Source organism: Emydura macquarii, unplaced genomic scaffold, assembly GCF_026122565.2.
Source record: "Emydura macquarii macquarii isolate MOO-44397 ecotype Brisbane River unplaced genomic scaffold, CSIRO-AGI_Emac_v2 contig_1253, whole genome shotgun sequence".
NCBI classification, from domain to species: Eukaryota; Metazoa; Chordata; order Testudines; family Chelidae; genus Emydura; species Emydura macquarii.
In genome coordinates, this window is record NW_027131390.1 from 96125753 (window position 1) to 96142007 (window position 16255).

A 16255-nucleotide genomic window follows, 5' to 3' on the forward strand; every position below is an offset into this window, starting at 1 on the left:
TTGTCATTTTTCTTCTGTGCTCCAACTGAAGAAATTAAAATCTTACAAAACAGCTGAATGAGTATAGTTTGAGGGGTGGAGGGGAAAAAGACTATTTGAAGAAAAAATACATTCTTTACTATAGCTGTCAATGTAAAATGCTTAAATTGGTATCAGTTCTGCACAATTAGCTAATACGCACATTAGATTATATTTTACAGCCTTCAAAGTTGGCACTATGTAAGAGAACTGTAATTCATCATTTTCTAACTATTAGATACTTCTGAGCCTGTTAAACATATAACATGCAAATTATCAGTTGCTAATCTTTATTAGGCATACGGTGATCTAAGAAGATTTAAAGATATTATTGACTCTTTGGGTTAGCCAAAAAGGAGAATATAGAATGCGTATTAATAAGAATTAGAACATTTTTTCCTCTTTTATTGCACCTGCATCTAAGGACCATGCAATTTTTTACATACATTAATTAAAGCTCTCAACACTTCTTTTAGGATGAATATTATTATGCCTATTTTACTGATAGGGTAACTTGAGATATAGAGTTATTATTATATCATATGACTACTGGCAGTCCGCTAGTGATTAACAGAGCACAGAATAGAATCCAGAAATCTTAGTTCTCAGTCCCCTTTTCTCACTATGAGTTCTTGCTCCTTCCCTTAATTTAACTAAAACACAACACTTCAGAAGCCTGCATAATGTAATTGTTTCTGTGTTTTATTTTCAATATGCCATTGGTTGGGCTAAATCATTGAGGGACAAAGGCTGCTGTCGAATGGAAGCATACAATGACTTGAAATCACTGAGAGCACTATATGAAGTGTTTGGCGCCGATGCTGTTAAAATGATTTAAAAATCTGCTCCATTATTAATTCACCTGTAATTAGTTTCTGCATTGTGGATGGCGTGCTAAGCAAAGTATTGATATGGCAGGGATTGGAAATTGTGATTCAAAGTGTTTCAGGATTTACTGTTGGAGTTAGAAGTTTAGCTGGTCTGTCGGAAACACAAGATACTGCCAGGTGGGTTGTGTGGATTTGATATTTGTGTTGAGGGCTGAACTGCCCCAGGTGAGCAGGGGTTTGAAGTCCCATAGGGGCAATATTCACAGCTCTTAGAGAGGCATTATCCTATTACTCAATTCCATTAAAGTTCTCGATAATCATCTCTACCTTTAGAGGAGGCACTTCCCTATGACATCCTTTTTTGCTTTCCAAGAACAACCTTGCAGAAAGGTTCTGTATTTTAATTTAAAGGCAATCTGATAAAAAAAAGGTCTGTTTTTCATGTAGCTTTTTTGTATATTTCTTTATTTTAAAAGAATGTTTGGTTGCAGGGGCATGCATGGGGGGGCGGCAAGGAGGGGCATAAACCCCTCCCCCCCTCAAAAAAAAAACCCTCCATGTGTCCCTGCAGCTTGGAGAGGGAGTAAGCAGCAGGGTGCTTGGCTGCTAGCTGAGTTCCTCCATCCCCCCCACTACAGCTGCAGCCTGCTGCTGGAGTCCCACACATTGCCTCTGCCTCCACCCTGACTCATCTCAGTGGGCTGTCTGCTAAGCAGGCAGCTGTGCTGGGACTCCAGTAGCAAGGAAGGAGAAGGAGCAGCTGTAGGGGTGGCAGGAGGAGGAGCTCAGCCAGCAGTCAGCTGCCCTTCTGCTTCTTCTCTCCCTAGGCTGCAGGGACATGGAGAGTGCTGCTGCCAGGGGGAGCCACAGCCTCCTCATTTCTGGGCATCCCTGCCAAAGGCATCCCGAGAAATCTGGGGAGAGGGAGTTATACAAACCTTTCTTTTGTGTGTGTTTAACGTGCCCCTTCAAAAATGGTCAAGCTTAAATTCCTGCGCATGCATCTATGGGGGTGAAATTAGTGGATTTTAATGCTTCTGAAATTACGGGCTATTGGTATTTTGCAGCCCGGATTGTATTTTTAAGTTTTACACAAAAGAAACAAGACAAGTGATCAAAATTAAATTTCAGTGGAAAACAGTAATGATCTGGATAGCAAGTTTAACAGATAAATTGATAGCAAGGTTTATAGACAAGTTGGTTAGCTATAAAATGCTCTTCACTGTGAATAGGGTTGACTTATAAAGTGAAGTGTCAACATTAAAATTAGTTTTTGTTGAGGTATCAAAATTATATGCATAATAGCCACATCCAAAACTACATCCAAATATCGTCTGATTCAGTGTTTACAGTGATTTAAACCCAATAGCTTTACACGCTATATGAAAAGAGGAGCAGTTGAATGCTATAAATTAATGCATTCATTTTTCTATCTACAGTATCTATCTAAGGTATTTAAGTCACCAATCACCTTGGTATTTAATTGTCGTATCTCACAGACTTACTTTCTGCTGTAGGACAAAGCTTTGGCTTATTTCTTTGAGCAAATTACTCTGGTCTCAAGATTTCCCCAGGTAAATGCACATTCACATCACCTAAACAGAAGGCCAATTCAGTAAAAATGGCAATCATTATAAGCTTAACTGAGGTTCAAGGGCAAAGTGGTGTGCCGAGACAGTGCCATAACTCCTGACCAGAGTCATCTTGAAATTCTTAGGTTATCAGTCAAATGTGCCTAAGTGCTTTAGGTAATAACCAGATGTTTGGGGGAGGGAGAATCAGGTGGGAGGGATACATTTTCCCCTTCTCTATTCCTCCCATCATCTTCCCTGCTCTTCACTCTTGATCAGAAGATGGGGGTGAGCATACATTTTATGCTGCTCTATTGATAATGTTTCTGTGCTTCTGATCGATGTGCCTTTGTTCCAGTTCTTGGGTTTCCTTCTAGAGTCTACCCCTTTAAAAACAAACAAATAAAAGGTCTTACTCCCTGGTTCAGTCTCTTGACATTCCTACTGCAATTCTGCAACACCCCTATGCAGAACTGCTCCTCATATGGATCTTTCTTATCCAGCTAGAGAAGCATGAGTCCTCAGATCATTTCTCATCAACTTCCTGCGTCAGTGAAACTAGTTGGTTTCCTGCTCACATTTGTTCTGAAATATACTGAGCAAGTCCCCAAGATCAGTGCATTTTCCCATCTCAGGTCTTTACATCACTGGAGGCTGCTTTTTCACAGCTTGTAGATCTTTAAGTGCCTTGAGCAGTTCAGCAAATTCCCAGAACCAAATATAGATCATTTTGGAGGTAGGTGACTGGGAGTTATGCTATTCTTTCTAGTATTATTCCATCCTCATACTAGATGATGTTATCCAATCTCACTGACATAATTTGCAAAACTTCATGAAATTACCCTGCTAGCCCCCTTTCTCACCAAGAAAATGGTTGGTTAACATTACCGCACTCACCATTTGTATAAATTGTTACAGCTAGTTAGTTTGTTACATTGATATTAAGTAAGTTGTAACTCTCTGGTGTCATGCTTTTTCCATTCTGAGTCTATGAAGATACACACAATGAAAACAAACTCGATTAATGTGGTCTATGCATTACGTCTGACATATGTCATCCTGTAATATGCCCATTAAGCCTGACATAGTTGAGTAAATACATTTATTTTAGTGAGTCCCAAAAAACCGTGGACAGATTAGGTGAGGGCTATAATGAATGATCAAGATAAAATGAAATTGCATAAGAGAACAAATGAGAGTGAATAAATAGATCTGTTGTAAGCTGTCCATTTATTAAAGAAAGGTGATTGAAATTAAAATGTGGTTATGAATAGGGGCAGTCATTCAGAAGTTGCTCAGATTTGGGGAAGATCCTTGGACCCCTCTTTTGCAGCTATGCTCAGCTGATAAGGTCTGTGTTGGCTTCTAAAGAAATCCTCTCTTGTTGTGAAATCTCTCTGCCTCAGAAAGTAACTTATCAATGTCAGTCTTAATTTCTTTCATCAGCCCATTGATGGAAGTTGAGAAGAATCATTTAGCGATCATCTTATCACTGATATACTGGTTGATTCATCATACACATGATCAGATAAAGGAATGATGTTTGCTTTATCTTCCCCTTCACCACTGAAGTAAAGTTATAGAATACCTAAGAATCTCTACAGATGAAAGTGCTAGGTTACTGGCTGTAACAACACTGTCATACAAAACCAGCAGCATTGAATCAAATTCCAATCTGTTTCTGATGTGTTTGGAACCTAAATTCTAAAAATGTTTCGTTTGGTACCAGGAACGGTAAAGGGTCACATTTTCCATGAGTCACTTATACGTGAACAGTTATGTCCTTATTTATACACCCAGAGTGAAGCCTGTTTTCAAAAGCTCCATGGGCCATGCAGTTTGACAATTAAGCCATACAAGAACCCAACCATTGTGAGTGTGGTACACAGATTTTAATGCTAGTGCTCACTGAACTGAGACTTTGAAAGGGAGCTATAGTTTATCAGCCCCATATTTACAGCCTACTTGGCCTCTCTACCTCAGCAGCTTGAATATTATTAAATGTTAAAAATAAACTATTTACCTCTTGCAATATCAAAGCCTACCAGGCGTACGTATATTCTAGATGTTGTGGTGGGATGCCTCGGGCTCTCACAGTCATTTGGCATAATAGGAGGGTGTAGCCCTTATAGACTCATGCACAGATTTACATGCAGGACAAAACTAATACAGAAGAAGCCATTCAGTCTAGTACCTTCACCTGCTGCTATGCTACAAAAGTACCTATTGTACCTGCCAATTCCTTTGCACTGTAGCTCTGTGTGCTCTCATGAGAGGGCAGTTTCCAAAATTTCTGCACCATTCAGTCTGCAGGCTCAGTACCATTTGGCCATGCAGACAGGTGGGGAGCTGTCTTGTTGCCATATGCTAAATGATAACATGCTAATTATGTGCCCAGCAGCAGTGCAAAATATGCCAAACAAAAGGGGTGGGTATGCAGACAGTTGGTGAATTCCATGGGTGTCTCTGTAGTTTCTTCCTCCTTCTTATATGCACCCTGGAACAGGTTTAATATTATCTCTCATACTCAATGCACGTTACTCTTCATGCCCTCACCCCATTCCCCCCAAAGTGTCTTATACTCTGACCAAGCCAGCATATTTCTCCCTTTTTTCCTGTCCCCAAAATCTCCTTTATCTCCCCCTCTGTTATGCATGTGACCAGTGTATGTGGGTTCACTGCCTCTTGTGAACAGGAGTGAGTGACCCCATAGGCCAAAGAAGAGCAGACTAGAGACCTTCTTTACCTGCATCTCTTGGTTTGCACATTGATGAGCCTCACCTAGCATTCATGGACTGACAATGGTGTAAAGTGGTCCTGCCTAGCCCCACTTATGTGAGCTCCTGCCCATGTGAGCATATCCCTCTTTGGGGTTCCACAGGCACTTTGCACAGCCTTTAGAAATTGTGTGTGCAGATACCGTGGGCTGCCTAAGCCCTCAACTATTGCTTGGTTATTTAGTGTCTTTTGAAAAGTGTTTCTGAAATGACGGTCGGAATGAATCTGCAATAGTGGACTGCAATTTTATGTGTGTTTTTGAAGATGATGGAGAATCTTGCTATTGTGAATAATAAGAAACTAGCTTGCATTTGTATCTCCTAATTTATGTCAACTTACCTTCTTCACAGTCTGGCAAAGACAAATAATTTATTTCTACTTCAGACAGATAATACACATAGCTGTTGCTAATTGCCAAGTCTCCTGCAGCAATGCTATTGTTTACCGTTTAGCTCTCCTTCTTTCTGTGGAGAATATTAATGATTTGTTTCCTTGTTAGCCACAATGATTTGCTGTTCATCTCATTTTTTGTCGTTACATTTATCCACCTGGAAGTACTAAATTATGTAAATGGAATGATAGAAAACTTGACTCTTCCTACAGTTATATGCAGGTAATATTCTGATTAATATTCTGGAAACTGAAAATCTACTATTCTTATTCAGGATTTAAAATACCATTTAAACACATTGGTCCAGATCCACAGTTCAGAAGTCACTGGAGCTATATTGATTTACACCAGCTTAAGATCTAGTCCGATTTATCCTAGTTTCTGTGATGCATATTGAGAATACACCTAATTATCCCAGTTAGATGGGGTAGTATAAGCCATTATTCTCCATATAAATATGATTTCCTTATATTTTAGACTTATCTGCTTTACAGATTATTGCTTTTGGTTAGTACATGTTTTGAATTAAAACCATTTGTGGAACATCTTCATCTCTCTGTGTGGAACTTTGGTCCCATTAACTCTACTTCACATGTCTGTAGTAAAGTTGAGTGAATATTATGAAATATTTTCCATGAATGCTTGTTCAGCTTGAATGCTTGTTTCATTTTTGTTTTTTCTGATTCACTTAACTTGTGCACACTCATTTTCTGTTCTCTTTCTACAAATGGTGAATGAGTTTTAGGAGCATGAATTTTTATGCAAAACTAATTTTAACTTTGAATACTGAAATATGCTTGAACTACAAAAAATGAATTTCAATTTTTTATTTTAAAATGCAATTCAAAATTCACACTCTTACCAGTTAGTTGCATAACTGAGTCAAAATCTCTTCCAAAGCATATTGAAGTCAATAGCAGTATTTTTATTGACTTTAATGAGCTTTGGGTCAGGCCTCCATCAGAGAACAGAAATATTACCATGTGTTTTATGTAATTAATCAACATAGCACAATTTCAACTATTTATAATGTAATCTCTAAGAGCAAGAAATATTCACTGAAGAAATTAATGCATCACTTTGAATACTGAATACATTTGAGAATTTCACAATCTGTGGACCATTCAGAAATGGGAAAAAATCATCAAATTTATTTTTCGTGAATTATTTGCCTATCTCCAGCCACTAGCAAGCAGAGAAGTACAGTATTCTGTTCCCAACAACTAATGCTAATGATGTTTTTGAAACACCAACTAGCATTTATATCACAGATATCTGTTATGGGGAAAACACACTTTCTGAAAGAAATCAGTATTCATTGTTCTGGTTTTAGACCATGACCATTTGTCACCAACTGCTGCTTCCAGTTAGCTTTCAGATACAGTGATTAGAATATCATCTGGTCTGGAGGAGCTGAACTTGTGTGCTGAAATGAAAAAGATTATAGTTCAACTGCAAGTCACTCAGGAAAGTCTGTGTTAACATGTTTTCACTACATTAATTGGGAAATAAAACCATTCAGTTGCAAGTGTGGATGTATATGTAACTAGTTATTACCATTACAGTTAAGTAAAGTTGCCCTCTGGGCATAACAATAAATTATTTAAAGCCTCATTTAATATTTATACAACTTTTATTTTTGCATTGTTTTGTGCTAATAAACAAAAAGCAGTGATGTTACTAAACTAAAATCCAATACTTTCTCTTTTGCATTAGCCATACGCTGAGTTTCTCTGCACATCTTTTATAAATGACTTCATAGTGCCTGAGACAACACTGACAGATTCAGAGCACTGTCACTGCTCTTGTTTGTTAATGAACAGAAAAGCAAAGGAGGTACCCCTAATGCGAATGAGGCCACGTGCCAGTTACAAGAGGTTCCTGTAAGACCATGTAATTAATGGCTCCCTTTTCAGTCAAGTGTACGAGCCTAGACCAAGATTTTAGCGGTACCAGTCAGTGAGAGTTCCATCCTTTGAGCAGGGGGTTGGACTAAATGACTTCCTGAGGTTCCTTCCGACCGTAATATTCTATGATCCTCAGTGGTACTTGGGATGAGACTGAGGTTTGGATTGCCCACAACTGTATGTGAATAAAAACAGCAAACATATGCTAGGATTTAGTCCAGAGCCTATATGTCTATGGTGCTCAGTTTATCTGTTTAGATACCTGTATGGCCCCATCACTATCGAACTATGGAAGCATCAGAAATAGCCACATTTCTGCATTGCTGCAGTAATAATTTATCATTTCTTATACTTAACTTGGATTCATCCTGTACATGTGATTTAAGGATTTCACCTTCTCTTCATCTAATATTCATCAATTGGGAATATTTAAGCACACTTACAAATCATTAATGCTGATTGGCAGGTGAGAATGTACAACCAAAACTATTTGTCATCAAAAAGGAGGAGTCTGATCCCTCCCCCCAAAAAAACCCATTTCAAGCCTGGTCCCATTCATACCTGGTAAGTGCACTCAATTTTGTTAAATATTCACAGTGAGACTTACACATAGAGGTAGAATTTTCACCTTACATCAATTAATGGTCCTAGCATTCTTGTCAAAGCATATCAAACTTGTTATCCCAATATCTAATTTTCTTGGATAAAATGTAAATCTTTTCCCAGTAAATCTTTATTACACATTGGAGGAACAATTAATACTTTGGGGAAGATAAGGAACAGGTGAAAGTGTCTATAAATAATGGTGTTCTTACAGAGTGTAGTTAATTTTTTAAAAATTGATATTGCCCAAAAATGCCCTAGGTAAATCACAGTACAAATGGGAATACATGGGATGAAATCCTAGCAAAACTCCTATTGATTTCAATAGGAACAGGGATTTCACCCATGATCGCTGCCCTGAAAAACTTAGAATCTGTCTTTTAATAATGCAAGAAAGGGGATAGCAAAACGGGAGAAGGAGGATGGACAGGTTTTACAGTAATGAGATCAGTTGTATGGTAAGAATCAGCATACGACTTGGGAGAGCAAAAGATTATTATTACTATCAATAAAACAAATAAATGTGTCTGACTTATTTTTTTAGGCAGAAATATGTCTTTGGGGAGGTATGTGAATGAAGAAAGGTCAGTGGTCTGGTATTTCCATTTACACTGGAAATTCCATGAATAGGGATGTCATGGAAAAGAGCATGCAAACATTTGTGGGAGAATTTTATAGTCAGTGTATTGAAATAGGCATGATAGGTAGAAAGACTGGGGGGTAAGGGTGAGGCAATAAGAGACGTGGTTGGATAAGTAGGAAAGGACAGATAAGGTCCACAATGTAGTTTTATTGACAAGTTTTATTTAGAAATGAACTGCAACCCAGATTTGAGCAACCCTGACTTGAGCAAAGCTCACATTTAGATTAATCAATTTGAAGGTTTAGGGCCTGATTCTTCTCACGCATACTCTGGTAACAATTAGAAATAACTCCAATGCAATTAATAGGCTTACATCAGTATAAAACTATTGTAAGTGAAAGGAGAATAAGGTTCATACAAATCTTTACCTCTAATGCTCCAGTGATTTTTACCTACAGTAGTCTTAACTTCTTCAGGTATGCATATTGGTTATGCTTCTAAACCAGACAGTAAACAACTTTTGCATTCGTCTTTGACTAATTATATCAAATGGTGGTATAAGCCCAAAAGGAATAATCTACTTTAAAACTGACATCAATTTGGCAGAAGTATGTTGCTTTAGCACTGCAGATGAAGAGAAGGATATGCAAATAAAGAGATCTGTTCTGCCATCTGTAGCTTAAATTCTTCTTGCCAATTGCCACATGTAATTTAAAGATGTTTATTAACTGGTAAAGCAGTTTTGCAGAGGTCTATTTACTCTGGTGATATTATTATGAAAGAAGAAAGAGTGATAATTAATAATCTGGCATGTTTCAAAACACTGAAAAAATTAGCTGTGCTCCAAATATAGCTCAAAAACCACATCATATCATCTGCTACATAGGCCAGTGTAACTTTTAGAGACATGATGAAAGTTTTTCATTCAAAGAGAGAACAATTGTCAGAATATTTTGGTTGGAGGGGCCAGGGTGTTCATTTTACTGGTTTGAATATATCTCCTTCATTTTCAATGCAGTCATTCACCCCTGCACAGACAACCCACACAAGAATTATGTGCCACTATAAACACTATTTTGATGGCTAAGTGGTGAGCAGGGGGGCAGGTCAAGAATTTTCCATTAAAACTGGTTTTTCAGTAGAAATTTCAGTTTTTGAATAAATAAATTTTATTGTCGAAAGTTTCTGCTTTCTGTGAAAAACTTCAGGGGTTTTGTCAAAACATTTCAGCCGAAGAAAACCAAAGGGTTTCCACCAAACACTTTTGAGTTTTTGGCCAAAAATTCAAAAATGTCTGTGCAATTATTTATTTTCTTTTCTTTTCTTTTTTTTCAGTTCTAGTGATGCATGCCCTCTGTATGCCTTCTTTGCATAAAGTGGGCCATTAATATGACCCTGTGGGCTATCGTAGTTGTAATTACACTACCTAGGAAGCCATGTTTAAGCAGAACTATGTATATACTGTTTGAACACAGATGTTCTATGTCCCTGAAAACATTTTTTTGTTATTTTATACATATAGATTGGCTATCCAGGCTAATTTTAATGGCAAACCATGTAGATAGCCATTGTGACAATGTTGTATACACTTCTCCTAGCTTTACTATAAATAAACTATAGATAAAGTATTTCAATGCTTTGAAGTAGAAGTTAAGTTGTTTGTTTACAATAATTACGTTAAGATAACCAGCAAAAATGTTTGTGTTAACATTGTGATGCCATCTGCTTCGGAGTTGTGATTAGAGAAGTTTCCAGAAATCCTGACCCCTTTGGCCAAGGAGGACCGACTTTTGACCACCCTCTGTCAATCAGGGGTCAATACAGGACAATGCTTTGATTAGGGCATGTTGGAATCTAAAACTAGTTCAGGTTAGAGAGTTATAACTCCTTGTCTGCACACATATTCAGAAACATGTATTTTGTTATATCCAGCAAGCACACAGACATCCACTTAACCTCAAGAACATAAATAGTCCCATTATTTTGAATGAGACAACTTATGTACTTAATTGCTTTGTGATCTGTGACATTCATTTTATTTCAAATTTAAGGAACTTTAAGCATTACTTGATCATCACCATTTTACATGCGTGCATGTAAATGCATCCCCAAACTTGGTAATATTTAGAACTTACTCCACTTTATATTTTAAAGACTCTACAAATATTAATTAGTTTGAATTAGACTCCTATTTAAAGGAATAACTGAGATCAGTTCAGATTATTGGCTAATTCCTGAAAAAACCAAACATCTAGTAAGAACTCCTTTCAAGAATAACATAAACAGAATTTATGAGTGGAATGTGAGTCTTTGATCCACCATTTTCGGAGATCAAATGTTTTGGAAAGCTCTCCAAGTGTCCAGGAGAAGAGAATACATTGCAAATGCCTTTTTTCCCCCCCAAGTAAGAATATTTTTATAAATTATTGGACCAGTGCATCCAAGAAGCTGTACTTAAAGGCTGTATCATCACTTCCATTGTAAAATTCTATTTTCAGACATTCACGCTCTCTGAAAATTTCTCCAGGTTAAACCTTGGTTTCTGGAAACTCAACCCAAGAGTGACTCTTTGCACCTAATTTGACAGTGACGTAGGCCCTGATTTTGCCTCTTTACTCACACTGAGTAGTACCTTACATTTCAGGCAGCCTCATTGAAATCCGCACTTTTATTTATTTATTTTTTTTTTCATTTAGGAATCATCATTTGGGCTAAACTCCCCCGTTTACATCAATGTGGAATTTTAACCTAAGAAAGGACAGAAGCATCAGGCCCCCGGGGTTTCTTGTTGTGTTGTTAACCTTATCATCTTTTTTTCAAATAATGATTTCCCCAATTGCATATTGTATGAAACAGGAAAAAAGAGAAGTGTTATGTAAGAAACCTTCTTTTATGTAACATGACTGTTGTTTTAAAACAACCCAGAAATTTGGCAAGTGATGAGTTCTGTTAATGTGTTGCTGGTATTTTAAAGGAGAAAAAAAAGCTTACCATTTTAATGTATCCTTCATTACTATACCAGGATGAGGAGTCCTAACAAGATTAAATATTTGTCCATGGTTGCCAGCCGACCCCGACTAATCCTTATATAGGGAGATGCATGGATTCTACCTTCTGATTTTTAAGTAAGGGGCATACCATAGGAACACAGGACTTGTCAGACTGGATCCAATCTGACATCCGTCTACTTCAGTAACCTGTCTCTAACAGTGGCCAGCACCAGATGCTTCAGAGGAAGGTGAAATAACTGCATAGAAGGCAGCTGTGGATAATTTGCCCCCATGAAGTTCTCCTTTTAATAATTAGACACTGACGTAAATCCTGAAGCACATTTTATATTCATTCCAAAATTCTACTATTAATATTAACATTAGAATTCTGGATATTTTTGCTATCCATATAGTTATCCAGTTCCTCTTTAAATCTGGCTCGGTTTTCAGGGGCCCATTTCAGACTATAAAATTTGCAGTTGCTTTTTGTCTGGAGAGGTCTCAGTGGTTTGCTGTTACCACAGGACACTAAAGAACAAAGTGTGTCAGACTACAATACCATTGTGTCTATCTTACCAGACTAGTGAAATTCAGGTCTGAATGGATGATCATCTTATCTATGAAAATGTGGAAGTTAGACTGAACTTCCTACTTATTCATAACATCTCAGTCAGCTCTTAGCTCAGAGAGAGTAATCGCCAATGCCTTATTTAAAAGTAACAGCTTGTGGGAGGAAGCCTCCCTAAACTCAGAGGTGTTCCTCAAGTTGTGCCATCCATAGGAAAATATGGAGATAGCATTGTTTGCTGGCTGTCACAAGGTGTCAGAAGGTCCTCATGCAGTGAAGAGGTTCAGGATCCCCTGGAAATGTCCCAAAGTCCTTGATCTATTTCTGCTTTCAGTTTGGAAGAATGCATCTCCACCATAGGATTTATAGGGACTTTGGTTTGTGGGCAGAATCAAATCCAAGCAGAGGAAAAATTCTTTCAATATTTCAGACATGGGCTCTGAACTATTTGGTCAGTAACATGGCAGATGGTAAGTCTGTGACCACTGTAATAAAGTAATGCCTGTGCAATAGCTCCTCTCTTCCCTGAGCCAAAAAATACAAACAAAACCAAAAAAAAAAAAAAAAAAATCCCAAGAAATTTGACATGCTTGCCAGGGAAGACTTCCTGGCCATATCAATTAAGCTTAAATATGACTCTTCTAGGGACACTAATGTTCTGCTGAATCACTTTACATCATCTCAGAGTTTGATTATGCAATCTTGCACATACTGATCAGCACATAGTAATGCAAGTATTCCAACTGAAACCCCAGTGCAGTGATAAGAGAACCCAAAGGAGTCACATTTGGGCTTAAGCAGTTTGGTTTGGGAGCCATTGCTGATGAGTGTGCCACTTACTTTGATTCTTCAGTTGCCTCATGGAAGTTAAAATCCAACACAGAGGAATACTTAATAGTCATTCACTTAATAATGCAAATTGTTCTTCAGGACTAAACAACCCACACATCTATGAATGATTTTTTATTTGTATTAATAAAATAAGCTTTAGGGTATAAAATGGAAATACATGTTGATGAAAAATTAACACCCAATATAGAAAGTTGTGATGTAGTTTGTGTTTCGATCTAGGGTCAGATTTTTCCAAAGAGCTCAGCTTGTTGGGTTCACATCTCTTTGGAAAATCTGGCCACAAGTGTCACAATGGGAGCTGCCTAATACTGAGCCCTTTTGAAAACCAACACCCAGTTGTGGGCACTCAGCACTAAAAACCTGGCACTGAGCTCTTTTGAAAATCTGTTTTACAACATGGTGTATTTTCCTTCACAAAGATGGTTAGCCATATACAGCACTCTACAAGAGGTTATATTTTTGGTTAAAAGTATTTATGTTTATTAAATGAGACTTATTTTGTGCTCCTAGGTCACTCATTCATCCAATCAATTATTTTAGGAACAGCTGGGGACTTCCACTTTTTCAAGAATCATTTTTTGGCAATCAGTACAGTCCTTACTAGTCATTTCTCTTGATTATGAGCTCTATCTTTCATGGATATTAGGTTTCCTAGGATTTGTAAAGATGAGTCATGGGGAAGAGACAGTCTCTGGCACTAAATGTGTTCTTTCTTGAAGCTGTTCCAAAAAGATTTGATTGTCTTTCACTTCCAATTTGCCTGTATTGAAGGCCCCTGCTTCTTTCTTGCATGATCAACATTTGTTATTTGATTTGAGTCCAGTGCCAGTCATTGGTGTGCTGTAATTAGAAAGGACTGATTGTTGTTTGTAATATAGAATATTTTTTAAACCACATGGTGGAAAAGAACTGCTGTAAATGGAAAAGACGTTACAAGCTGTGTGCTTGATCTTACAAGCTTTTCTTTTGCAGAATTCCCATTGAAATTGGAATGCAGGCTCAGGCCCTATATTAACATTGCAAACCATAAAAGGCATGCTGTTAAGATATTTAGTTCCAAAACATGGTCTTCTTTTTATCTCTCCCAGTTTATTCCATGTCTCTGTTGAAGCCCTGGAATTCTTTCCATTGTTATCTGATCTATACCTCTCCAAACTAAGATCCTGCATCACAGTCACCATCCTTCCAGCTAAATAGAAATGAATGGAAATCTCTTCTTAACTCCTGTTTTTCTTTAGATGGTACAAGGGTTGTCAGTAAATGATGTCTGCTCATTCTAACCCCTTCCAGTCCATGGAGCATGCATGACCAGGACCGACCCGTTGAATGTCACCTACCTTAACACTGTTACAATCTGATAGGAAAAGTCCATGGAATTCTAAGTAGCTATGTTATTGTGACTTTAAAAAAAACTAGAGAGAGTAAAACTGAAAAGGAGGAAGTTAAGGTAGTTAAAGCACTTGCCTGGAACTTGCTGCCTTGCCACAGGCTTCCTGTGTGATCTTGGACAAATTACTAAGGACTGGTACACTAGAAAAGGAGGTCAGCATAACTATGTTGCAGAGGAATTGAAAAGATTCACACCCTTTAATGAGGCAGTTAAAACAACCTAACCCCTGGTGTATCCAGTGCTAGGATACAGGATACTTCTCCCTTTGACCTAGCTACCTTCTCTCAGGGAGGCAGAGTACCTACGCCAATGGGAGAACCCCTCCCGTCACCATAGGTAGCATCTTCACTAAAGCACTGTAGAGGTGCAGCTGCGTTGCTGCAGCATTTTAAGTGTAGACAAACCCTAAGTCTCTCTCTGTGCCTCAGTTCCCCATCTGTAAAGTGGTGATAATGATACTTCCCTACTTCAGAGGGGTGTTATGAGGATAAATGCATTAAAGACTGTGATGCAGTCATATACTACATTAATTAGAGGCCATAGAAGTACCTGAGAGAGAGAGATCAATAGATAGATAAAACTACTACTCCTCAGAGAAGACACTGAAAACATAAATAGCCACTTAACAATTTTTGTGGGGTAGATAAATCTTTGTACCTATATCAAATTAAGCTAGTTAAGATGAAAATATTAAGTGAAAACAGCCATTATATCAGAAGCAGACAGGCAAAATGTGTAAGGGAGAAATATTTTCAAACTTCTAAGAGTATTCGAAATTCTGCAGTGGAAAAATAACAGACAATGACTTTACAGAGCACTGCTAACTATGATGGCATTAAATAGCACACAGGAATATCATAAAAAGAGCAATGCATAGGAGCATAGGAAAAAGAGATGGAAAAGATCTATTGGATCATATTGTGCATCTCCTGCCAGGGCACAATTGCTTGCTATAGTATACTCTCAAGTCATTTATCCAGTCTAGTTTTAAATTGCTCAATCAATGGGACTTCCTCCACTTCGCTTGGGAGTATCTGCCAGAGCCTGATAGATTTTGCTGTCAGGAGGTGTTTCCAGATATTTAACCTAAATTTTGCTTAGTTTCAAGCCATTAGTCCTAAAGCGTCCTCCTTGGTATTTACACACTTAAAATATATGTAGATTGCCATAATAACCTCTCAGTGTTGTTTGGCCACGCTAGCCAAGCAAGCAAGCTTCCCAAGAGGGGAAGTCTATGCGAGTGAATAGAGACGGCGAGAACAGAATTATGCAGTTGCATCCCATCTGTCAAGTAAGGGATCCACAGTTGCATCCCTCTCTCCTCTCCATGGCTGCTATGGTGGAGCTGAACTCCGCACAGTGGAGAAGACCTAGGGGGAAGGATTTAGTGTGAGGCTTTGAGTCATGACCCCCTTTCAGGAATTTACCAACTAAAATGCTTGCTTTCCTGATCAGCGGTAACTGCTCTTCTGCAATTTGAATAGACAGTGCGTAGGGCATGTGTTACATCAGCTGCACCAAAGCTGCGATGTGAGCCGCCTTGCCATTGCTCTGGGAGGCCTGTGGGGGAACCCTGAGGGGCTGATATCTCCAGGTAATCCTATAGATAATTGGTGGTATGCCTCCTGGCAGTGGCACTTTAGCACCCCTTCCCTTCCTAGAGGGAACAATACCTCAGAGCAGAAGTTTTTGGAGGAATGAGATCTTATTTTTGCATGGTTGCACACCGGAAGGCGAGCATTGCACTCTTAATTCTTTTACTTTTTCCTGTAAG

The 16255-nt window shown here is 38.2% G+C and overlaps 1 protein-coding gene across 3 annotated transcripts in view; it reads left to right on the plus strand.

Annotated features, from left to right (window-relative positions):
• NCKAP5 (NCK associated protein 5) overlaps positions 1–16255 on the plus strand; it is a 567200-nt gene that overhangs the window by 506768 nt on the left and 44177 nt on the right. The window lies entirely within an intron of this gene.